We start from the raw sequence: 27594 nt of genomic DNA on the forward strand, positions 1-27594 counted from the left end.
GAAACTCCTAATATCTGATGGAGATACAGGTCTGGGTCAGTTTCTTACTGCCTTAATTTTCTGAGGATCTACTCTAATGCCATCACTGGAAATAATATGGCCAAGGAATGCTACTGATCTTATCCAAAATTCGCAGTTGCTAAACTTAGAAAATAATTAATGATCCCTGAGAGTCTGAAGAACAATCCTGAGATGGTCTGCATGATCACGCTCTGTGCGAGAATAGACCAAAATATCATCTATGAAGACTATGACAAACATGTCCAAGTACTGCTTGAACACATGGTTTATCAAATCCATAAAAGCTGCAGGGGCATTGGTAAGACCAAATGACATGACAAAAAATTTGAAGTGAACATATCAAGTACGAAAAGCTGTCTTCAAAATGTCACATTCTCTAACTCTGAGCTGATGATAGCCTGATCTGAGGTCTATCTTGGGGAAGTAACAGGCACCCTGAAGTTGGTCGAATAGATCATCAATCTTGGGAAGAGGATATCTATTCTTGATCATGACCTTGTTGAGTTGACGGTAATCAATACACATCCTGAGAGAACCATCTTTCTTGGGCACGAATAATACTGGCGCACCCCATGGGGAAACACTGGGTCTGATTAATCCCTTATCTAAGAGATCCTTCAACTGATCTTTCAGTTCCTTGAGTTCTGCTGGTGCCATTATGTATGGCAGAATAGAAATAGGTTAAGTATTCGGAAGAAGGTCTATGCCGAAGTCTATTTCCCTTTCGGGAGGAATGCCTAGAAGATCTTTGGGAAAGACATCTAAGTATTTATTAACAACAGGGACTGTTTCTTATAGCCTCCCGCACATAAATATGGAGCGTAACACACCCATGTACAAAACTCTACTAGATGCGGCTTTCAGACTTCCTAGGACTCTATTGAACCTTAGGCTCTGATACCAAGTTTGTAACACCCTAATTCGCTGAACCGAAATGCTACACGATGCTCATGACCCCGAGGGACCACAAGCTAACCCATGACTGATATCTGTACCTGTATACTGCAAATCATGATATAATAATACGAAATACATAGAACTGTAAGGCCATAAGGTTCAACTGATACAATCATATGGGTGAAAATATCCAAAACAAATCAATCTGAACGTAAATCTGAACATAAATCTAAAATCCTCTAAACAATCTGAATAAGGAGTTTAAGGAACATGTCTCCAACTAACTCTGTAAAACTGAACTGAAGAAATAAATAAATAAATCAAATCATATTATCCTCAAATCAATGAGGACTCATTGTGTCTCTGCGACTTGAATGCTACTGCTACTGCTGGGCTGGAGCTCGTGTCTCGAAACCTATGGTGTAATATGAAAAGATAGCACCATAGTGCAAATGCGTCAGTAAAACTGGAGTACTGAGTATACTAGGAAGGTAGGCCGAACATAAAGGGTTTCATGCATGAACAACACTAACTAACCAATATGAACGTGGGAGTGCAAACACACATATATAGAAACTGGGATCGTGAGTACGTGATAGCATGACTTGTAAGCTAATACATGGTTTACTGATAACTGTCATGACTGCTACTAAAACTGATAACATAGATGACTGTATCTGACAGTCCTGTATATACTAAAATCTGAAGAACGCCCTATGTTCTTTTACTGAGACTGATACTGAAACTGTGGGAAGTAGTGTTGAATCGACATGCCCCATGTATGCCGTTATGGCTAAGTAGGGGTCCAATCTCTGCCCCGACTGGAGGGGTGTCAATACCGTGCCACGGGTAAGGATAGCCTGTGAGTGACCCTTATCTGGCGGGTACTCAATGAGAATGGTAAGAACCCTAAAATGACGGGTTAAACCACCTCATCAACCCTAATCTGACTGGTTACGATGTCTCAACCTACACTGGCTACATAGTTCTGGAACACAAGGATGACTACTAAGAATTACACCCTGAACTGGCGGTGAGTTCCCATCCTTGGGTTCACTCGGTGCTAACCTCTACTCCCATCTGGAGGGACTAAACATGAATAACTGACTGTGCATCACTTAATCTTACTGAATTTCGTTGACTGGCGAAATGTTATTGATATCTGACAACTAACTAAGATCATGAGGTTTTCTTGAGTCACATGACTGACTGAAGTCTATGAAGTCATAGCTTGAGTTCGGATATCGTGAAACATGACATGGATCTAGGCACACAGCTATAGTTTTCGGGTACAACTACCCCCAGGACTCAATGGAAGGAAACTGACACACATGACTGACTTGATCATAAGAGTAGAGTCCATAATTTATAATATCATAAGTAGGGATATCATACTAAGCATGGTTATCAACAATGTATTGCATGGAAAGGATTTCATATCACATGGAAGTACTTGCACAAGCTTAATATCATGTTCATTGCATAATCATATTGGCAACACATACCAATTGCATAGAAGTTCATGTGGATTGCATGGTTATCATACATCTTGTTCATAAGTAGGATTTGCAAGTAAACATAGCATAATCTCATAAGAATAGTTCATGAGTATTCCAACAATATTTACAAGGCACATTATCAACATAGAAGTCATTGGAACATAAGGGCATATCATGAATCCTTCACTTAGTCACAATTTATCTATATTGCATGATTTCTAGTTTCTTAGGCATTTTATCAAACACCTTACATGCACATCTTAAGCATAGGTGAAATCATCAAATTATACATCATGAACAACCAAATTTGCATGTTTCCAACTTATATGATATCATGAAATTCAAAAAAACATATAAAAATTCCATATTAGGAATCACCCAATATCAACAACATGATCATCAACACCCAACAATATAGAAATCACACATTATAATGAAAAAGAGTGTTTTTGAGCTTTATGGATGAAAGGGATCCATAAATCAACTCACGCATACCTTAGAAGAAAGATTCTTGATGATTGACGGAGGAAATTCCTTGAAATTGGATCTTCAAGCTTAGTTACGCAACCCTAGTTGTTTTTCTCTTTTAGTGCTCTTGGATGATGAGCTTTGAGATGATAATAGGGTTGTAATATATTTGGAAGCTATTTATTTCGTAGGGTTAAGTTTAGGGACGTGTAAGGAGTGTTAAAAGACTTAATTATCCTTAAAATAACTCAAAACGGAGTGTTTTTGGCACCTGGAACTGACTTAGACGGCACCTAAGTGATTGCCTAAGCTAGGTTTGGCGGCGCCTAACCAATTGCCTATGCTTACTGTCTCTCACGAAAATGGCCATAACTTTTTGCTCAGGTATTGGATTAAGGCGAAATTGGTATCGTTGGAAGCTAAATTGATTCTCTACAATTTGGTGGGTCTAAATCAGCCAAAATACCACATTAACATTGAGTTATTCTCGTTCAAAGATAACCCTTACAAAATCGAACATTAAAACTTGATGGATTCAAAAACTCTTAGCTTGTATTACCTTAAGTGACCCATATGAACTTGCTTAATGCATCATAAGCTATCCTATTACTAGGATATTCATTGTAAGTCATGTATTCAAGTATGAATCACAGGATAGGAGATTTCATACGTAGGAATACTTATTCACTTCCTAACTTAGAAACATGCGGGGTATTACATGACTGGAATCTTATGTCAGGGACACTCCCTAGACTAGCAGTCGGTCTCTCTGCGGTCGTAGCAATTCCTGAAACATCAATATGGAGAGAACATAAACTGAGCCCAAATGGCTAGCAACTGATGCTGAGAGAAATTCGTAAAATTATGTCCAAACTTCAGAAATCATATCCTGTCGTAGGAACTCTAGGCTGGTGGGGAATACAGGCTAACTCTAGTTGTTCACCTATCTAATACTAGGGGAATTCTCCGAACCAGTGCCTCATCACAACACAGCCAAACCAAGATCCTAGAATACTTTGAGATACTGCCCTTTATAATCTAGAATAGTATCCATGACCCAAAGAACCATACCACACTCCATAAGTCTGGTGGAGACTCTTCCCAAATCCTTTTTGGCTGCTACTGAGGATCTTTGATATCCATCTCTGACTCTCTAGTTCTATGCTGCATTAAAAGTCTAGAAATACGTGTTGAAGCCTCATATGCTTCTGTTAACAATATTGTGTCATCCTTTAGGGATATAATAGAAGTAAAGGATGTTTTTGAGGTTCATAAGAATGTGGACACATGATAAGGAGTCAAGAAGTGAATTTTCTAAAATGTCACTGTAGCCTCCCAAAGATAGGTTGCGGACATCTCCGCACCGATCTACAGAAATGTACTAACACTTAGCTTTTGTACTAATACACCATGAAACCTAAGCTCTGATACCAATTTGTCACGATCCGATTGCCTCAGATCATGATTGTGCCTACCATAACCAACCAGTAGGTAAGCCAACCCATAATCCAAAATGTCTAGTAATGGATTACTCAATAATATAAGGAAAAGAATGCAAAATATATGAAATAAAGATCAATACAAAGAAGAATCCCAAAACATGGTGGTATCAGTACAGGAGCTTCTAATATAAAAAGAGTATAGAAGTGAGATATCAGAGAAATACACTGATACAACTTATCTTTGAATACAACTTAGAGACTAGACTATTACATAAGAGAGAGATAAGTAATACTCCTAACATCAGGAGCTCACTCTAAGTCTTTGAACCAGGCCTGCTCCATACGATGCACACATCAACAACGATAACTAATACTATGATTTGCAGGCTACAGAAGTATAGTATGAGTACTAAACGAATGGTACACAGTAAGCTACTGCCAACTGAGCTCCAAAGTAAAGCAAATATATACAACATATAAACAGAATGAAAACTACAACCAAGAATTAAGAAATCATATGACAAGTCAATGAGATAGTAAGGAACAACTATCCTGTTCATGTCCAAGAGTCTAACATAATAAAACTAAAGAAGTATCAGGGCGAACTATCTTATTCCAGCTACATTCAATATACGTCAATGTTATACCATATATCCCATGTCGATTATGAATAAAGAGCAAAAGAAAGATATGTAGTAATATACAAGGCGAAGAAATGACTATACAATATGAACAACGAAGGAAGGGATATATGATAGTATCATAGCTTTATATAGCTAGATATATATATAGGTATATATACATATAAACATGAGGTCATCTCAAAGCATAACCTATATCATCCAATTCTTATTTTAAGACCTCATCACAATACTATAAGGATTTAAATACTATCATACTCATAGTTTCTAATCCACATGACTAGAAATGAAATAATAGGGCAAAATAATGCAATCATAAGATAGGAGAGGCCAAAAACAAACCTCAAATCCCGATTCCAGATCAATGACCCATCTGTCATAAGCTAACCATAATAATGATCATAATAATGATAACAATAATATCAATAACAACATGAATAACCGGCTACTCTAGACAACCAAATACCTAGCTGAGCCTATGCGTACCCTCACCGCCCCAAGCTCAGAAGGTCCTATCAACATACAACAACACAAGACATATCCTTCAACCATATCGATACAACCTTCCCATACCAGCTGATAAATATAGGTGCATACTGGTAATAGGCGATGTGCATACAGGAATGAATGCAAAGTATACCATCAATATCATAACTTATCAAAATTATGCTCATCAGGACCATCATCATCGTAATCAACCTCTGGCCTTATCGAGTATCAATACCATCTCAATAGTATCTTTCAAAATTGAACTGGATATCAATATTATCACAATATCCTTCGGCCTTGTTGAGTATCAATATCATCTAAATAATATCCTCCGGACTCATATTGGCTATTAATATCATCACAATATCCTTCGGCCTTGTGGGATATCAATATCATCTTAATAGTATCTTATGGACTATAACCGGATATCAATATCATCATAATATCATTCGACCTTTTCGAGTATGAATCTCATGTTAATAGTATCCTTCAGACTCGAACTGGGTATCAATACCATCATAGTATCCTCCGACCTTGCTAGATATCAATATGTCATCACCATATCCTCCGACTTTGTCGGGTATCAATATATCATCATAACTATCAACACATAAATATAAGCATATAATAGGTGCACAAATGCAAGCTGATATACTCAGAACCGTAAAGATATCTATCTTGTCAATACACCCTAACTACTCATTATTAGTTAAACAACACTCATAATAATAGAATCAATAGTTCACTAGTCATCGCATAACCTCTAGTTATTTAGCCTAAACATTATCCTTACTCACGAGATAGAAACTAACTACTATTTATTAAATAGACAACATCTAGCATCTAGTCAAGGTTCATCACCAGACCAAAACCACCATTTATCCACCATTCATTATTATCAACTAATCATACTATATATGTTAATCATTAATAGTCCATAATTTACAATTTATCATCTAACCATTCGTTATTAACTAACAAGCTCCACTAAGTAACCATCATTTAAAAACTAATCCTCATTTATCAACTATTCAATATCATTATTAGCCACATATCAATCATCTCTAGTTACAATATCTCAACTAAGAAAGGTTCATTAACTAGTACATTAGATTTCAAGCAATCAAGTACTATACCACCTAAAAGACATCTAGCTACCACTTAGCTTAACCTTTAATTAGGAAGAACAGTCATAAGATCATATTTCAACTAGAATCACATCAATTACTGATATAGTAATCATCATGTCATCACCAGTATTCAATCAGTGAAATAATAAGCATCATACCGCATCTTCCTCTATCCCATACTAAAGAGATGTGTATACAAACATATATATATTAATATTCATAAACTGTAATCACATCATTTATAATGACAAACACTTATTAGATATTTAGCCAATGTCATAATGCGGCCCTTAGCCCATTAATTTATCCAGAATAATCTCAACATCATAATCACAGACTTAGGCCCATATTTATATTCAAAACTCATATTAATAATCATATTTATAATCCATAGAATATCTTTAATCATCGTACATATAGGAGGCATCTAGCATATAGGAGGCATAATATCAATAATCCTGTAATCATCTCATACACAAGAGGAATCTCATATTTAGGATGCATAATATATATAGATATCTAATCATCTACGGGATATCATATATCAAAAGGTCATATATCATGACTACGAAGAATAGCACTTCTCTAGGATAATATACATAGCTAAGAGAAACATCCTCTCTATAAGTCCAACAAACATGACTAAAGAAAATAGCAACCCTATAGGCCATTCATCAAGTCTAAGAGAAAATAGCATCTATATAGGCCACATAACGTATTTAGAAGGAATATCATCTCTAAATGCCCAATATCACTTCCAAAAGGAGTATCATAACCATAACTCAAAAGCCACAATCTGAGAATGTCAATACAAGTTACCAAGTTATGAAGTAACCTTATTCTAAGGCTTACTAGCCTCATCTATGTCTAGCATCCGCAACTAAGTCCACAAGACTTAACATAAGCTTAGGTCTAAGTGGGCCAAACGATCCCACTTCTAATCCATAATTTTCATAATTAGGCATACTATACCCCAAACTAGGATAAGGTATCTAGTTCATCTTCTAGATTTCAAGTAAACCATATTGATCCTAAGGTAGCAAATTTGACTAGAAACAAGGATACTCAAGTCAACTCTACCCAATTTATGGTTTTAATACTACCACACTAGCCTAATAAGGCTTAATATACAAATTATGCTTCAAAGCTAAAACCATATTCGAAACATAGCATTATATTATATCCTTTCTATAACTAATCTAAACTAGAGAGGGAAGGCAATAGGATATAAAATGGTTATAAATATGCCATCTTACGGGTCCAAAACCCTTATCTATTCCCCAAAACATCCCTTACCAAGGCCAAGTTATCCTAATCATAATCATGCCTAACATCCATATTCACATGCAATATATATCATACATCATCTTTAAAGAAAAGTAGATAGAATCCTAACTCAAGGTCAAACCACAAAATCGTACTTCACACACCACATGCTCGTCTTCACTTTACAATTCTCAAAATGTCATCACATAATCAAAACCATAATCTACTACTTATCAATACGAGTCTAACGATACCCAATTGCACTATTGTGCTTCGGGTTCAAAAACAACACCAAAACTCCAAGTGGGTCCCACATATGAAAAATGAGTTTCTGAGACCAACCCAATGTTCAAACATAAAAAAAAAACCATAACTCTCAAGAAATAGGTAAAAATTAAGCATACTTTGGGCTAAAATCAATCCCTAAGCTAAATTAGGGTTTTGGGTTCAAACTATTAAATTCAAGCATGAATTCAAGGAATTATTACCTTAATCTTGAATATAATAGTGATACAAGATGACAATTAGGCTCCCAAGTCACCACCTTGACCAATTTTGAGTTATTACACTCATTTTGGTGTTCCTAGGTCTAAATAGTGAAGGAGAAATGCCCCAAATGCATCTTGGGACCTTTATATATCCCCTACAAGTCCTCAAGTTCCCCTGTCGTGGTCATACAGCCCGTGATCGCACACTTTTCGCCACAATTGTAGTTGCACCGGATGACAACAAAATAAAAAATAATTTTTTGATCCTCCAAACTCATCCAGAATCCAAATAACATGATTCAATAGTGAATTTTGATTTTAAACCACATTTTAAATCTATTGGAATCATAAAAAATTTCATAGGAGATCTTTTAAGCTAAAGTGGGGCCCACACCTATATTTTCATCGATTTTTATAAAATCCACTCAATAGCCCAAAATAAGTTTGGGAGACTTGGGAGCTGAACAAAGGGACTCCCTAGCATAAATTTGATATTTCAAATATGATGGCAAAGTGATATTTTCCATTTGATGTCATTTCAACTAAATGTGGATCCCACGCTCATTCTTTTCAATTTTCAATTTTTCGACCAATAGGTCAAAATGAACTCGAGTTCATTGTGACCCAAACCAAAGGTCTACCTAGTCTAAAATTGATATTTCCAATCTACTGGAACAGTCCAAATTTTCATCCAAGATGGTTTTACTGATATTTTTGCTCGGTTGCTAATTGGAACTAGCAAAGACTTTTAAACAGAGAATTGACTCTAAAAAATAAATGAACTACTCGGTAACCAAACTTTTAGTCCCATCAAGTCATAAATGACTTAGGGCAGCTATGGAGAAGCTCAAATAGTGAAGATAAGCATAAATATGGAAAATGACTTGAAGGGTCATTATATAATGGCATTAAGATTAGGGATAGAACAGCTAGGGACAAAATAGTTACATAGTTGGATAACTAGTACTTAGTAATGTGACCATATACAAGTGCGTGTGGGGTCTATTGAGTTCCCGATATTTGGAATCTATAACTTGCCTGATTGTTTTTACCTAGGTCTAGGATAGTTAGGTAAGAGGTGATTATAGGCCCTGTTTATGTGAGTCTATTTAAGCCTAAAATGCCCTAACCAAATAGAGGTGATTATAGGCCCTGTTTATGTGAGTCTATTTATGCCTAAAATGCCCTAACCAAATGAATAAATACCTTTGATCTAAATATTTGAGCCTTTATATACCAATTTTTCTTGTTACATCTATCACTTTCCCGTTTAACTTACAATGAACCTATTTTATCCCTGGTCTTCCTGTGGATACTGTGCACCTTAACTTAGTCAAATCGCCTAAGTTGAGGGTGGATATTATAGGGGTGCATTAGAGAGAATGAGTATAAAGAAAGTAGGTTAAAGAAAAATAGCTAAAACTTAAGCAGGTGTCATAAAAAGAAAAGTTGCAATGAAAAGCAAAAGAAAAAGAAAAGGAAGAATAAATGCTAGAAAACCACACCTAAGCCAATTAGAATGTACTTAAAATAATAAAGGGAGACATAAGGAAAAAATTAAAAATAGTGAAAAGTAAGTGGACCCCGAGAATGGCGTAGTGTCTAGAGGAGGCTTATCACTAAATGAATCTTAAAAGATATCATCCCAGCCCCAAGCCTACATTACAATCCAAATAAAGTCCTATAGTGCTCTTACCGTAACTTTCTGACAACTTAGGAAAAGAGTATAAAGGCAAGCCTATAGTATTTTATGCACATCGGTGACACTTCTTTGTGAGTGAGAGAGTTATTTGTTATATCCTTGAATAGATTGGTTTAACTAAATGAAGAGTGAAAGGAATTTCCTTGACTGTGAGCACATATGGGTTATGCTACTTGGTTGCTAGATTTTCTGATGAATATAATTTATGTCTATGCCCAAGGTTTTATTGCTAATATAATTCCATCATCGGATTCCTTCGTGTTTCTACAAGTGCTAAATTGCTATACGCGGTTTGAATAGAAAATTTGAAATTAAGAGGGGAATAACAAGAGTTAAATCAAGTTCAAAATCACTGCCATGGGTTGCTTGAGATCTTTTTGTTTAAACATCGTCTCTGTGCTTAAAATAGTTATTTAGTTTTGTTTGTCTAAGGACATGCAAAATTCTAAGTTAAGAGTGTTAATGTGGCATGGAAACACGAAACTTTCAATGCTTAAAACTATGAATTTATGCAAAAACTTAGAGTGTTTTGTTAGATATGATGCACTTTAGTGTATATTGCAGGTAAAACAGGTCTACAGTAGTGTTTGAATGAAAAAGGAAGAAAAACACATGAAAAGAGACCAACTCTAATTAGGATATGATTTAGCCAATGAGTCATAAACATCCAATACGACTCGTATGCTGAATCATTAAACAACAGAACCAAAAGCCAACCTGAGGAGCTAAGTGTGAGGAATATACCACGAGTCGTACAAAGAAGTCATAAGCATATCAGAACCAAAGCTACCATCCAAAAATTAAAGTCTCAGAAGTATACGAGTCAGAAGTCTGAGTACGAATCGTATAGAGAAGCCGTACACAAACCAGTGTTCACATCTTGGAAAGACAAAAGTCCTAGGTAGATACAAGTGAAGGACACGAGTCGTACACTTAGGTACGACTCATAAGTGGAACTCGTAATTTGAATAGACAATTAAAGCCTTGGATGATTAGGCACTGGAACTAATATGAGAAGGCAGGGTACAACTCGTATGATGTCGGTATGAGTGAAGAATGAGTCTTGCCAACTTAACCTTACTCTTTCTATTTTTATTAGGATTTTTATGTTATTTTGAGATACTATAAATAACCTAAGGTTTATATTTTATTAGGTTACACTCTTTTACATATTATTACAATACTTTACAATATTTTTACAATTGTTCTTGAGATTTTAGGGTTTATTCAATTGCATACTTTGGTGTTTATTGATTTTATTCTTATGCAATTGATTTTATGTGTTCTTCATTGATAATAATGATTTCCTGGACAAACATGAGTGGCTAATCTTCTTAACTAGGGTTGTGGGAACCCTGGCAGATTATAATAATTTCCTGGACAAACATGAGTGGCTAATCTTCTTAACTAGGGTTGTGGGAACCCTGGCAGATTAGCTAAGTAGAGAAAGTGTGAACCTCTTCGGTTCTAGAGTTTCGGCATGTATCTTAATCTTCTTCACAATAATGAATCTCAAGTAGTTGTAGTAGCTTGAGATAGCCTATATTCACATCCATCCCCTAAAGGGAGTTTGTGATTGGGAAAAGAAATTAAGAAAGTGATTTGGGATTCACCTCCACATTTTATTCCCCGCTGTCTCATCTAATCACTTAATCCCAAAAGGTGATAGTGAACTAAGGTTTTAGGAAGGAGCAACAAAGCAATGCCCTGAGACTTAACTAGTAAAGGGTGAGATTTATCTTGCGCCCACAAGGCGGTTGATAAAACCTATATTGTAAAACTTTGCATGTAGAATAATAGAATAGTTGGGTTGATCGTGAGAAATTTATGGAGTTGAGAAGCCAGGGATAATACAAGCCTAGTGTTCGTCTCATATTGTCTAAAACTCAAAAGCACACAAGATATGGTTATTACTTACAATTGACACTAAAATCCACCATTTACTTTCTCGTACTGCTCGTGGATTACATCAAAGTCAAGCAAGTATTCATGTTTTCCCTGTGGGATCGACCCCAACCTAGTTGGATTATTATATTTGCAATCGACCGCATTGTATTTCTAATTGGAGTGTATTTTGGGCGACAGCAGATATTGAAAGAACTTGTAAATAACCAAGTTCTTTAAAGGATGTTTAATTTAATCATGAGGTTCTTTTGAGTTGACAATTTCTACTTTATTACATCCTATATAGAAATCAAAAATTTTTATGTAAATTATTTGTTCTAGTATAAACATTATAAGAAATATTATTCAAATTTTGCATGTGGTTAAATAAAAAAGGACATTGGTTTAGATAGTTATTGAGTTTGTAGTTAAGTCGTTATGTAGTTTTCTTTAAGCACTAAACCAAAATTTTATTCTGCGAAATGGATAACCAACTAGCTGGACCAAAAAGGACATGCAGAACTGTTCAATTCCAGGGACAACCAACTGAGCAGAACGGCAACTATTATGGTTAACTACTGATGCTGTATTGTTGTATCCCTCTGTTACAATTGCAAAATAATGAACAGATTGTAACTATACCTATGTTTCTAGAATTAGAATGTCATGTAAATCTTGTCATTAGTTGTAGTAATTTCCAAATTTGTTTCAGGTGCATGTAACGGTTATTGTTTGATGCAATTAGGATCTCTATTAAAGAACTTGTTGAGTATTAATGAACAAGCTACTTATATCGTTAAGCTACGATAAAAGAGTTGAAATTAAAATGAGTCTATATTAACATTGTCAGTAGAACAAATAGACTAAAACATAATACTAGGTGCTCTTGATGCATCAATCATTTCACATGAGTTTTGAGGTTTGGAATAAATTTTTCAAAGAAGAGCACCTTTTGGTGTAAAAATTTTCAAGTCCTAAGATGTATAACTATGTAACATAGATATATATATACATCAAATGTATACCATATATACAATATCGATAAATCATATGTACACGTTTATACCATTTATACAAAATTAATATATTACATAACTATTAATATAATATCAATACACATTTATACTACTAGTATTAGTACCCACGCTATGCGCGAATAATATATAACAAAATAAATTTGCAAATTTACCAAATAAATAAATGTGCATAAAAATTTTCTTTTTGTCAATCAACTAAGACTATTGAAGTGTGATTTTGTTAAGGTTGACTTGTTTATGATTATCCATCTTTTAACATCACCAATTATTTACAGGAAATTATATGGTATAACCCCAATAGTTGGTGGCTTTCAATTTTTTATCCCAATAAGAAAAGTCTTTAAAGACTAGTCTTCCTTCCTTTTTAAGTATAGTACAAGTACAATTTTGCCCCTCTACACCTCAAATATTTTAAAACTTTCCACACTCAGTTGTCTCTCAAATTTTATTTTTATTTTTATTATTTTCTCTTTTTTATTTTTCCACTAATATTATTTTCATGTTTTAATTCATTTGTCTCAACCTTTATTTTTTTCTTTTTTTCTTTTTTTCTCAAACATTATCTATTTCATCATTTCTTGTTTTTCTTTTTTTAATTCATTTATCTCAACTTTTATTTTTCTTTTATTTTTGGTTTTTATTATTACTCTTCTTTTTCTCATTTTTCTCAAACTTAATTTTTATTTTTTCCTCTCATTTTTGTTTTTCTCAATTTGTTTTTAATTCTTCACTTTTTTCTTGTCTTTTTTTTCGCAATCTCTTTTTTTTATTTCTCTATTTTGTTTGATCTCTTTTTTCTTTTTTTTCAACTTCTATTATATTTTATTAATAAATAAAAAAGTGGATAATCCGCAAAGGGATATTCTTTTTTTGACATAAAAGCATAAGGGAATGAATTATTGTTAGGAAGTTTTTTGGGATAAGTTTTTCCTCTAAGGCAAAAATTATATAACAACTCATAAATCAAGGCACGATGTGGTAGTGTCAAGTCTTACTTGTGGAGCATTACTTGTTGTTTGAAAATCCTTGAGTTAAGTCTTGTTTCTAAGGAAAGAGTTATAGAACATCTCATAAATCAAAAAATAATGTGGTAGTGTCAACACTTGTCCACTAGGCGTAACTTATTCTTTTGGGAGGTTCTTGAGCTAAGTTTTGTCTTAGAGGAAAGACTAATAGAGCATCACATAAATTAAGACATAATATGATAGTGTCAACTCTTATCCATGGGGCGTAACTTGTTGGCTAAGTCTTGCCTCTAAGGCAAGAGTGGTAGAATATCTCATAAATTAAGACATGATGTGGTAGTGTCAACTCTTACCCATGGGTGTAACTTGTTGTTTGAAAGTCCTTGGACTAATTAAATCCTCTAAGGAAAGAGTTATAGAGCATCTCACAAATTAAGACATATGTGATAGTGTCAACTCTTACCCATGGGGCATAACTTGTTGTTTAAAAGTTCTTGATTTATAAAATATCTCATAAATCAAGACACAATGTGATAGTATCAAATCTTGTCCATGAAGTGTAACTTGTTGTTTAAAAGTCCTTGGGCTAAGTCTTGCCTCTAAAGCAAGAGTTATAAAACATCTCATAAATCAAAATATATTATAATAGTGTCAACTCTTACCCATAGGGCGTAGCTTGTTATTTGAATGTCCTTGGCTTAATTATTGCCTCTAAGATAAGATTTATAGAATATCTCATAAATCAAAAAACAGTGTGGTAATGTCAACTCTTGCCCATGGGTCACAACTTGACTTGAAAGTCCTTGGTCTAAGTTTTGCCTCTAAGGAAAGAATTATAAGACATCTCATAAATCAATACACAATGTGGTGGTGTCAACTCTTGCCCATTGGGCATAACTTGTTATTTAATGGTCCTTAGGCTGAGTCTTACCTCTAAGACAAGAGTTACAGATCATTTCATAAGTGCAAACACAGTGGGTTAATATTGGCTCTTGCTCAATATACGTAACTTGTTTGAAAATTCTTGTGATAAGTTGTGCCTCTAAAGCGAGAGTTGTAGAACATCTCATAAATAAATACATAATGTGGTGATGTCAAATCTTGCCCATGGGGCATAATTTGTTGTTTGAAAGTCTTTAAGCTAAGTCTTGCCTTTAAGGCAAGAGTTGTAGAACATCTCATAAATAAATACATAATGTGGTAGTGTTAACTCTTACCCGTGGGGTATAATTTATAGTTTGAAAGTCTTTGAGCTAATTCTTGTCTCAAAGGCAAGAGTTATAGAACATCTCATAAATGAGACATAACGTGGTAGTGTCAACTCTTACCCATGGGGCATAACTTGTTGTTTAAAAGTTCTTGATTTATAAAATATCTCATAAATCAAGACACAATATGGTAGTCTCAAATCTTGTCCGTGAAGTGTAACTTGTTGTTTAAAAGACCTTGGGCTAAGTCTTGCCTCTAAAGCAAGAGTTATAAAACATCTCATAAATCAAAATATATTATGATAATGTCAACTCTTACCCATAGGGCGTAACTTGTTATTTGAATGTCCTTGGCTTAATTATTGCCGTAAGATAAGAGTTATAGAATATCTCATAAATTAAAAAACAGTGTGATAATGTCAACTCTTGCCCATGGGTCACAACTTGTTACTTGAAAGTCCTTGGTCTAAGTCTTGCCTCTAAGGAAAAAATTATAAGATATCTCATAAATCAATACACAATATGGTAGTGTCAACTCTTGCCCACGGGGCATAACTTGTTATTTGATAGTCCTTAGGCTGAGTCTTACCCCTAAGATAAGAGTTACAGAGCATTTCATAAGTGCAAACACAATGTGTTAATGTTGGCTCTTGCTCAATATACGTAACTTGTTTGAAAATTCTTGGGATAAGTTGTGCCTCTAAAGCGAAGTTGTAGAAAATCTCATATGTAAATGAATAATGTGGTAATGTCAACTCTTGCCCATGGGGCATAATTTATTGTTTGAAAGTCTTTGAGCTAAGTCTTGCCTCTAAGGCAAGAGTTGCAGAACATCTCATAAATAAATAAATACATAATGTGGTAATGTTAACTCTTGCCCGTGGGGCATAATTTATAGTTTGAAAGTCTTTGAGCTAAGTCTTGCCTCTAAGGCAAGAGTTGTAGAACATCTCATAAATGAGACATAATGTGGTAATGTCAACTCTTGCCCGTGGGGCATAATTTGTAGTTTGAAAGTCCTTGAGCTAAGTCTTACCTCTAAGGCAATAGTCATAGAACATCTCATAAATGAAAACATAACGTGGTAAAGTCAACTCTTGCCTATGAGGGCATAATTAGTTGTTTGAAAGTCCTTGAGCTTAGTTTTGCCTCTAAGGTAAGAGTTATAAAATATCTCATAAATCTAAACACAATGTGGCAGTGTCAACTCTTTTTCATAAAACATAACTTGTTATTTAAAAGTCTTAAGTCTTGCCTCTACAAAGTGGTAGTGTTAACTCTTGCCTATGAAACGTATCTTGTTGTTTGAAAGTCATAAGTCTTGCCTTTATAATGTGATAGTGTCGATTCTTGCTCATGAGATGTAACTTTATAGGAAGAAATCAAAGAAAAGAACAAATATAATAAAAATTACAAAAAGAGAAGAAAATAAAGAAAAATATTAGAAACTAAAAATCAAAGAAAATGTAGAAGTTGAGAGAGAATGGGAAAAAATTAAAGGTTGAAAAAAAAGATAAAATAAAAATAAAGGCCGAGAGAAATATTTAAAAAAAAAAAAAGAAAACATAGAAATTAAAGAAAAATAAAAATAAAAAAATTATAAAAGTAGATGTTGAGAGGAGTAAAAAAAAAAAGTAAGGATTGAGAAAGACTAAAAAGAACAAAAAAAAAAAGAGGAAAGGAAAAAATCAAAGTAAAATAGGAAAAAAAAAGAAGTTGAGGGGAAAAGGGGGAAAAAGTAAGAGTTGAGAAAAATCAAAAATAAAAAGCGAAAAAAATAAAATCAAAGTAAAATTAAAAAAGAGAAAAAAAATTGAAAGATGAATAAGTATGAAATTGTTATCCATTATGATAATTATTTATATAATTTACTCCATTGGTCAGGGGTAATTTTGTCTGAAAATATATCACTTAATAGTTGAAGGCTATTTTTATGAAGCATTTTTATTTGAGGTCAAAACTTGAAAGTCACTTTATTTTGGGGTTATTCCCGTAGTTTCTCCAATTATTTAAGAGTCAATATTGTAGGTGATTCAAAGTATTGTACTCAACTTTCTAGATCTTTCTCCACTATTTATATTCACCTAAATTTACATTTCATGAACTATTACTTTAAACTTACTTTTTATTACCAAATCGAAATTCAAAATAAAAATAAGGATACTCAAGATACTTTAATTTAAAATAAAAAGTCATAACCAAGAGTTGTTTGGATTGGCTTATTTTAAGTCTCTTCTACCCATAAAGTCCACGAATCCATTTTCAAACTATAAGATTGTTGAGTTATTAACTTTCATGCTTGAATTGAATTGAATTAAAGTTTATGTTATTGTTGGATTTTTGTCCATAATTAAATTACAAGCTTTCATGAAATTAATCATTATATGTGTTGAATTACATGATCCTCTTGATGATCCCTTTCAATTTACAAGTTGATTAATGTAGCTATGATAACTATGTGTGTTGATTGTTGTTTAACCTAAGCATGCTCCCCATGTTTTTGATAAAATTCCAATGTGAATGAATTAGTGCCATTATAACCTAATAGTATGTGTTCCCCCTTCATGAATAAGTAGATGCCTTACAATTGTTTGATAAAAAGTCTCTATGGATGAATTATGAACAAGTGAACAATGTCATATTATTCAAGATTATGCTATGCTTTAATTTTCATGCTATCGAGTCCTGGGGGTATTTAATACCCAACAATTTAGTTGTGTGCCTAGATCTCATGTCAGTTACAGAACTCAGTCATGTCACGATCAGTAGTACTCTTAGTCATTTACAGAACTTAGTAGAACTCAGTCAGTTTACCGAACTCAAGAAAACTTAGTAAGCTCAGTATCAGTTCAGTCCAGTTCAGTATACTCAGTTCAGTGTTATTCAGTTGGGAGTAGTATTCAGCACCAAATGAACCCAAGGATGGGGGCTCACCTGCCAGTAGAGGGTGTGATCTCTAGAAGCAATTTTTACGTTCCAAAACTACATAGCTAGTGTAGGTTGAGACATCAAACCAGTCAGATGAGGGTGGATGAGGTGTTTTAACCTTACAGATGAGGGTTCCACCATTCTCATTAGAGTACCTTTCAGATAAGGGTAACTCTCAGCTTGTCTTTGCCCATGGCACGGTACTAACACCCTTCTAATTGGGGTTACAAATTGGACCCCAACTCAGTTATCATATCTTATTTAGGGCATGTCAGTTAGATGATTACCTCCCACAGTTTCAGTCTTAGTCTTCAGAATAGAACTCAGTTCAGTTCTATAGAATCAGAACTATCAGTTACTGTCAACCAGTATCAGTAAATTAGTTATCAGTAACTTTAGATATCAGTTACTCAGTATCAAAATTCAGGACTTAGCTTCAGACAAGCTTAGTCATAGTATTTATTTATATGCACATTAGTACACACTGAGTATTTACAGTAGTATCAGTTATCCATATACTCTCTTGTTTAGTTACTCTCTATCATACAGTTAGTTATTGTTCATGCATATGAACCCTTGCATTCAGCCTTACCTTATCTAGCATACTAGTACATTCCACGTACTGATGCATACTCTTTCTTGCGCTATGTGTTTCATATCATAGGTTCGGATGCTCAAGTTCCTAACCGTGCATAGACAGATCCAAATTTAGCCAATAGTAGATTTATGGTGAGTCCTCATCGTCTGAGGATATTATTTTATTTCATATTTTTAGTAATTTCAGTATTTGGGGTTAGTTGGGGGCTTGTCCCATCAACTCCATATTCAAATAGTTTCAGTTAGAGGGTTTTCAAACTAGTTTTAAGACAGTGTTTAGTTTTACAGATCATTATTTCAGTTGATACACTTTATCAGTATTTACAAATTTTAAACCTTATTGCATTTTAGCCTTTTATATTGTATTTATTTATTATATTATTCAGTGCTCACAACATATATCAGTCATAGGTTAGCTTGTGGTCCTTTAGGGTCGTAAGCACTGTGTAGAGTCTGGGGTATAGACTCGGGGCATTACAAACTTGGTATCAAATCCTAAGCTTCAACAGTGTCCTAAAAAGTTTGAAAGCTGCATCATGTAGATTCTTGTGCATGGGTGTATAGCGTACCACACTTATGGACATGAGGCTATGAGATATTTTAGGAATAGTTTCCCTTCTTTCAGTATTCATGTCGTGCGAGTGAGCGTGAGCTCAAGTTAAACTCTCAGTCTAATCCATTTTTTCCTTTCATTTATAGAATATGCCTCCTAAAAGGACTAACGAAAGAAGAGCTAAAAATCAGTCAACACCCCAGCCCGTTCAGGCAGATCCCCTGGATGAACATGTTTCCCATGCATAATTTAGAGCTGCATTCACTACTCTAGCTAATTTGGTCACAGCTCAGAATAAACGGCCAACTACTATTCTGGACAACCCAGTGGCTAATACTATTGCATGCAGGATTCGAGACTTCACCCAAATAAATATTCCCCTATTCTCAGGATCTAAGTCAGAAGAGAATCCACAGGAGTTTCTCGATCAAGTTCAGAAAGTCACAGATATCATGGAAGTGACTTCCAGTGAGAGTGTTGAGTTAGCTGCCTATCATATACAAGATGTAGCTCATATGTGGTTTAAGAAGTAAAAGGTAGACAGGGGCACATATGTAGAGCCCATAGAGTGGGAAGAGTTTGCTACTACTTTCCTAGATAGATTCTTTCCTTTATAGCTGAGAGAGGCCAAAGTGTTAGAGTTCATTAACCTCAGATAAGGTAGTATGAGCATGAAGGAGTATTCCCTCAAGTTTACTCAATTAGCCAAGTATGCTCCTCATATAGTGGCAGACAATAGATTTAGAATGAGTAAGTTCATATCTGAAGTGTTAGATAGTGTGGTTAAGGAGTACAGAATAGCGATGTTGATTAAGGAGATGGACATATCCAGGCTTATGGTCCATGCTCAGCAAATAAAGAAGGCTAAGAATAGAGAGAGAGAGGCATAATAAGAAATCTATAATAGGTATCTTCAATTTCAATCAGCCTAAGTCAGAGGGCGATAACTGTTTCCAGTTTCATCCAAAGTCTTTAGTTCCAGCTCTGTCCTCAGCTAGTGCTCCAGTCCCTAAGTTTAGAATAGTAGCAAAGATAGGGTTCCAGGCTCTAAGTCTCAGGTTAGTGCCAGCAGTACTCGAATAAATCCTCTTTGTCAGACTTATGGCAAGAACCATCAGGGTGTTTTCAGAGCTGGCAGTGATGTTTTTTTTGGATATGGAAAGCCAGGCTATAGATTCATAGATTGTCCTCAGTCAGGTTCTCAGGGTCAGTATAATTGTCCTTCAGTACAGTCAGTTCACCCGAATCAGTAGGGTGCCACTTCTAGTGCCACCAATGGGCAACATCCTAATAGGTTTTATGCACTTCAGTCTAGACAAAACTAGGAAAATTCTCCTGATGTTGTCACTGGTACGTTATAGATCTTCCATTTACATTTTTATGCCTTGTTCGATCCAGGAGATTCTTTGTCTTTTATAACTCCCTCATAGCAGTCGACTTCAATGTCAAACCAGGAATCTTAACAGAACCATTCTCAGTTTCTACCCTAGTATGTTAGTCTATCATAGCCCGGCGGGTATACAGGAACTGTCCGATTATGATACCTTAAAAAGTCACTTCAGTAGACTTAATAGAATTAAAGATAGCAGATTTCAATGTTATTCTCAGCATGGATTAGCTCCATTCATGCTATGCCTCAGTTGACTGTAGAAATAGAATCATTCATTTTCAGTTTCCAAATGAACTAGTCCTTGAATAGAGGGGTAGTACTACAGCTCTTAAGGGTCAGTTGATTTCATACCTTAGAGCGAGAAAAATGATATCCAAGGGATGTGTCTATTATCTTGTGCGAGTCAAGGACTCTAGTTCAGAAACTCCTAATCTTTGGTCAGTTCCAGTAGTAAATAAATTCTCAGATATGTTTCCTGAAGGTCTTCCTGGAGTTCCTCCCATTAGGGAAATTGACTTTGAATTGACCTTCTTCCAGATACTCAGCCCATATCCATTCTGCCATACAGAATGGCTCCAGCAAAACTCAAAGAGTTAAAAGAGCAGTTAAAGGACCTTTTAGACAAAGAGTTCATCAGACACAGCATTTCCCCATTAGGCACACCAGTCGTATTCATGCATAAGAAAGACGGTTCTCTCAGAATATGTATAGACTACCATTAGTTGAACAAAGTTACAGTAAAAAACAAGTACCCACTTCCTAGAATTGATGACTTATTTGACTAGCTTCAGGGTGCTAGTTACTTTTCTAAGATAGACCTCAGATCAGGCTATCATCAACTCTGAGTCAGAGAATATGACATTCTGAAAATAGCTTTCCAAACCTGGTATGGCCACTTCGAGTTTCTAGTCATGTCTTTTGGGCTTACCAATGTCCCAATAGCCTTTATGGACTTGATGAACTGAGTGTTCAAGAAGTACCTGGATATGTTTATTATAGTCTTAATCGATGACATTCTTGTCTATTCCCGTAGTGAGAATGATCATGCAGACCATCTCAGAATCATACTTCAAACTCTCAGAACTCATCAGTTATTTGCTAAATTTAGTATGTACGAATTTTGGCTAAGGTCAGTAATGTTCCTTGGTTATATTATTTCCGGTGATGGAATTAGAGTTGATCCTCAAAAGATCGAAGCGGTGAGAAACTAGCCTAGACCTATTTCTCCATTAGATATTAGGAGTTTCTTGGGTATAGCTGGCTATTACCATCGATTTATTAAAGAGTTTTCATCTATTGCATCCCTCATGTCTGGATTAACTTAGAAAAAAGTCAAGTTTCAGTGGTTAGATTCCTACGAGAAGAGTTTTAAGAAGTTGAAGACTCGACTCACCTCAGTCCCAGTTTTGACTTTACTAGATGGTTTAGATAGGTTTGTTATATACTGTGATGTATCCAGAGTAGGTTTGGGTTGTGTCCTCATGCAGAAAGGTAAGGTTATAGCCTACGCCTTTAGACAGCTTAAACCCCATTAGAAGAATTACCCTACCCATGATCTTGAGGTAGCAGTTGCAGTGTTCGCCTAAAAGATTTGGTGGCTCTATTTGTATAGGTTGCATGTTGATGTGTTCACCAATCATAAGATCCTACAATATGTCTTTTCTTAGAATGACTTGAATTTGCATCAGAGAATGTGGTTAGAGTTATTAAAAGGTCATGACATGAGCATTCTATATCATCCAAGCAAAGCCAATGTAGTGGCTGATGTTATCAGTAGACTGTCTATTGGTACTGTTTCTCATGTTGAGAATGGTAAAAAGAAGTTAGCATAGTAAGTTCATCAGCTTGCCTGACTAGGTGTCTTCTTAGTCGATTTAGTAGAATGTAGTGTGTGGGTTTAGAGTAGTTTTGAATCCTCTATAGTTTCTGAGGTGAAGGAAAACCAGGATAGAGATCCCAATATAGTAAAGTTGAAAGAGTCAGTCAGCGATCAAAAAGTAGAGGTTTTCTCCCAAGGGAGAGATGGTGTGTTCTGTTTCCAAGGTCATTTATGTCTGCCAGGTGTAGATGACTTGAGGCAATGAATTCTTGCAGAAGCGCCTGGTGTACGTTACTTGATTCATCTAGGGGACACTAAGATATATCGTGATTTATAGGAGATCTATTGGTGGAGTGGGATGAAGAGGGATATTGTAGAGTTTGTAGCTAAGTGCTCTATATGTTAGCAAGTTAATATTGAGCACCAAAACCCTAGTGGGTCCATGTAGGAGTTTAGTATTCCCACATAGAAATAGGAAGAAGTGAACATAGACTTTGTGACAGGTTTGCCTCATACTCATCATCAGCATGATTCCATATGGGTTATCAAAGATAGGATGACCAAATCAGCTCATTTCTTGTCGGTTCATACCTCCTATTCGGCCGGGGACTATGCCAAACTCTATATCAGAGAGTTGGTCAGGTTACATGGAGTCCTGGTATCTATCATCTCATATAGAGGTACCTATTTTACCTCTTATTTTTGGAAAGCATTTCAAAAAGGTTTCGTACCCAAGTTCATCTCAGTATAGCCTTCTACCCTCAGACAGATGGTCAAGCAGAAAGGACCATTCTGACTCTAGAAGATATGCTGAGAGCATGTGGTATTGATTTTAAGGGTAGTTTAGATCACCACTTGCCTTTGATCAAATTCACATATAATAACAGCAATTATTCCAGTATTCAGATGGCTCTATTTGAAGCCCTCTATGGTAGCAGATGTAGATCTTCAATCGGTTGGTTCGAGGTATGTGAGGCCGCAGTTGTAGGGCCTGACTTAGTATTTGATGCCTTAGAAAAGGTTCAGTTAAGCAGAGAAAGACTTAGGGTTGCCCAGAGCTGACAGAAATCCTATGCAGATGTGAGGATAAAGGATCTCGAGTTTGAGATCAGTGATTTTGTATACTTGAAAATCTCTCCCATAAAAGGAGTAAAGAGGTTGGCCAAGAAGGGAAATCTCAGTACCTAATATGTTGGTCCTCACAGAGTTTTCAGCCATTTCGGAAAGGTAGCTTATGAGCTCGAGTTGCCTTCGGATCTAGCTTCAGTACATCCAGTATTCCACATCTCCTTGCTAAAGAAATACATTGGTGACCCAGCAGTCATAGTTCCTTTAGAGAATGTAAATATTCAGAATGATCTTTTTTTCAAAGAGGTTCCTGTCCAGATCCTCAATCATCAGATTCGTAGACTGACGACCAAAGAAGTTCCCTTAGTCAATGTTCTTTGGTGGAATTAGTCCGTTGAGGGAGCTACTTGGGAAGTAGAAGCAGATACGCAGACCAAGTATCCTCACCTCTTTTTTGCAAACTCAGATTTAGCTTAAGGTAGAAGTCTTTCTTGGATTTACTCAGTTCCATGTTCAGTTACAATTATAAACTTGGTATTCCTTATCATTGCATATTCAGTCATGTATTCATGAATCAGTTCAGACATGTACTCATGCATCAGATATGCATGTTTAGTGCAAAAATTCAGCTTACCAGTAGCTTCAGTCATTTATTCCATGCATCAAGTATGCATGTTTTATATAAGAACTCAATTTGTCAGTAGTCCAGTCACATAGTCATGTCTCAGTTATGCATGTTCAGTGTGTCAGCTCAATCTATCAGTGTTTCTCAGCTTAATTAGTCTCATTCGAGGATGAATATTCCCAAGGGGGAGATATTGTAATACCTTGAATTCCTAGAGCTTAACTTAGCTCTAAGTACGTTAGTTATCCTACATAAAATTTATGAAATACTTAGTATTTTTCAGTTTAGCGTATGCCAATACGTAGGAAATTCAGTTAGCTTTCTAATTATATAAAATTCGCAGAAATCCGATACCCGGGTGAAGAGTTAGGGAAGTTTATGTAAAAATAGTGGCTCACCGCGATTAGGCCGCATTGTGGTAAGTATCGCAATGTGCACTCCATTGCATCGTGTTGAAGGCCATTTTGGTATTTGTCAATTTCTAGATGGTCACCCCAATTGTACCACATCACAGTGAACCCCAAAATAGTAATTGTCATGATCCAAAGAGTCACCACGATTCCACCAGGTCGTGGTGGATATAGTGATGACCCATTCACCACATCATGGTGAGGCCTTAATCAGCATTCCAGTTGCTGGATTTTAAATCCCAAGAGCAACTTAGACTTTTTCCATGACCCAGATCATCCTTAAACACGAAATTAATCCCTAAATGACAAAAATATATCATTATTCACTCAATTTTTCCCCTAAGTAGATCATTATCTCTCAAAAGCAAGAAACCCTAGTTTCAAAATTCAAGAACAAAGCTCAAGAATTTCTCCAAGAATCTTCAAGAATTAACATTCCAAGGTATGTTAGGATTTTATCTATGGGTCTCTTCCATCCATAAAGTCCACGAATCCATTTTCAAACTACAAGATTGTTGAGTTATGAACTTCCATGCTTGAATTGAATTGTATTCATGTTCATGTTATTGTTGGGTTTTTGTCCATAATTAAATTACAAGCTTTTATGAAATTAATCATTATATGTTTTGAATTACATGATCCTCTTGATGAACCCCTTCAATTTACAAGTTAATTGATGTATCTATGATAACTATGTATGTTGATTGTTGTATAACCTAAGCATGCTCCCTATACGTTTGATAGAACGCCTATGTGAATGAATTAGCATCATTATAACCTGATAGCATGTGTCCCCCCTTCATGAATAAGTAGATGCCTTACAAGTGTTTGACAAAAAGTCTCTATGGATAAATTATGAACAAGTGAATAATGTCATGTTATTTAAGATTATGCTATGCTTTACTTTTCATGCTAGCTAGTCCTGGGGTATTTAATACCCGAAAATGTAGCTGTGTGCCTAGAGCCTGCGTCAGTTAGAGAACCTTAGTCATGCCACTATCAATAGTATTCTCAGTCAGTTACAGAACTCAATAGAACTCAATCAGTTTATTGAACTCAGGAAAACTCAGTAAGTTCAGTATCAGTTCAATCCAATGTAGTATACTTAGTTTAGTGTCTTTCAGTTAGGATTAGGATTTAGTACCAAGTGAACCCAAGGATGGGGGCTCACCTGCCAGTAGAGGGTGTGATCTCTAGAAGTAATTCTTACATTCCAGAACTATGTAGCCAACGTAGTTTAAGACATCAAATCTGCCAGATAAGGGTGGATGAGGTATTTTAATCTGCGGATGAGGGTTCCACCATTCTTATTAGAGTACCTATCAGATGAGGGTAACTCTGAACTTGTCCTTACCCGTGGCACGGTACTGATACCCTTCTGATTGGGGTTATAGATTAGACCCTAACTCAGTTATCTTATCTTAGTTGGGCATGTCGGTTAGATGATTATCTCCCACAGTTTCAGTCTCAATCTTCAGAATAGAACTCAGTTTAGTTCTATAAAATTAGGACTATCAGATACAGCTAACCAGTATCAATAAATTAGCTATCAGTAACTTTAGATATCAGTTACTCGGTATCAGAATTTAGGACTTAGCTTCAGACAAGCTTAGTCATGTTATTTTTTATATGCATATTAGTGCACACTCAGTATTTATAGTTATCCATGTACTCTCCTATTCAGTTACTCTATATCATTATTGTTTATCCATATGAACCCTTGCATTCAGTCTTACCCCATCTAGCATACCAGTACATTCCACGTACTGGCGTATACTCTTTCTTATGCTATGATATTTCATATCATAGGTTTGGATGCTCAAGTTCCTAACCGAGCATAGACAGATCCAGATTTAGCCAGTAGTAGATTTAGCAGTGAGTTCTCATCATTCGAGGATATTATTTTATTTTAAATTTTTAGTAGTTTCAGTATTTCAGTATTTGGGGTTAGTTGGGGGCTTGTCCTATTAACTCCACATTCAGATAGTTTCAGTTAGAGGCTTTTTAGACTTGTTTTCAGATAGTGTTCAATTTTACAAATTGTTATTTTAGTTGATACCCTTTATCAATATTATAGATTTTGAACCTTAGGATATTTCAGCCTATTATTCTATATATTTCAGTATATTACTTAGTGCTTAGAGCTGATATCAATCATGGGTTAGCTTGTGGTCCTTCGGAGTACTAAGCACTATGTAGCATCCGACGTACAGACTAGGGGCATTACAGTATGGTAGAAGCATACGATTTTGGGATGAGTCATACCCTTTGGATATAAGTCAAAGATGTGTGGTCATACCCTAACCAGTGTAGGTGACCTAGGAGTAGCCTAGGGTAGGAGTAGCCTAGGGTATGGTCTAAATCCATGTATTTTACACTTGAATTAGTAAGTGCACATAGTGAATTTGAAATCAAATGAAAAGGGTTTTGTTGCCTAATGATGAATAATGTTAACTTTTGCTTAGACTTGTGTTTATACATGTTATTATTGATTATTTGTATATATGGGTTCTTGATATGTGTGGCATAACATGTGGCTCATAATTAATCGTAATCATGATAATTTCTACCATAAATTTGGTCTTGATAAAGGTATGGACATTGTGTTTGTGAAAATGTCTAAATGAAATATCTAGTTACATATTGATGATGTTGTGAACTAGGGCAATGTCCCAATGAGTATGAATGGTTGTGAATGCTATGTTAATGATATTATTAGCCATGTTATGTTATCCATGTTATGTGTTAAAATATCACCATATTGGTTTGATGGCTAAGAAAGGGGTCCAAGTCCCTAAGCATGAACTTAAATTGTGTGTGGAACTAAAGTGTGGTATATAAAGGCTAATGAAGTTTGACTAACTTGTAAGGGCATTGATGACTATGATTTGAATTTAATGATTATTTGAATAAAGTCATTAGCCTAATAAAGTCATTAATCGATGAATACTCCCATGAAAAACTTATAGCCCCGTATGGTGTTAATGTGGGTAAATAGTTCAAATTATTAAATGTGAAATAGATTGAATGGATGTTAATGAATGAACTAAAAGGGGTTAAGATTTCA

Source organism: Capsicum annuum, chromosome 10, assembly GCF_002878395.1.
Source record: "Capsicum annuum cultivar UCD-10X-F1 chromosome 10, UCD10Xv1.1, whole genome shotgun sequence".
Lineage (NCBI taxonomy): Eukaryota > Viridiplantae > Streptophyta > Magnoliopsida > Solanales > Solanaceae > Capsicum > Capsicum annuum.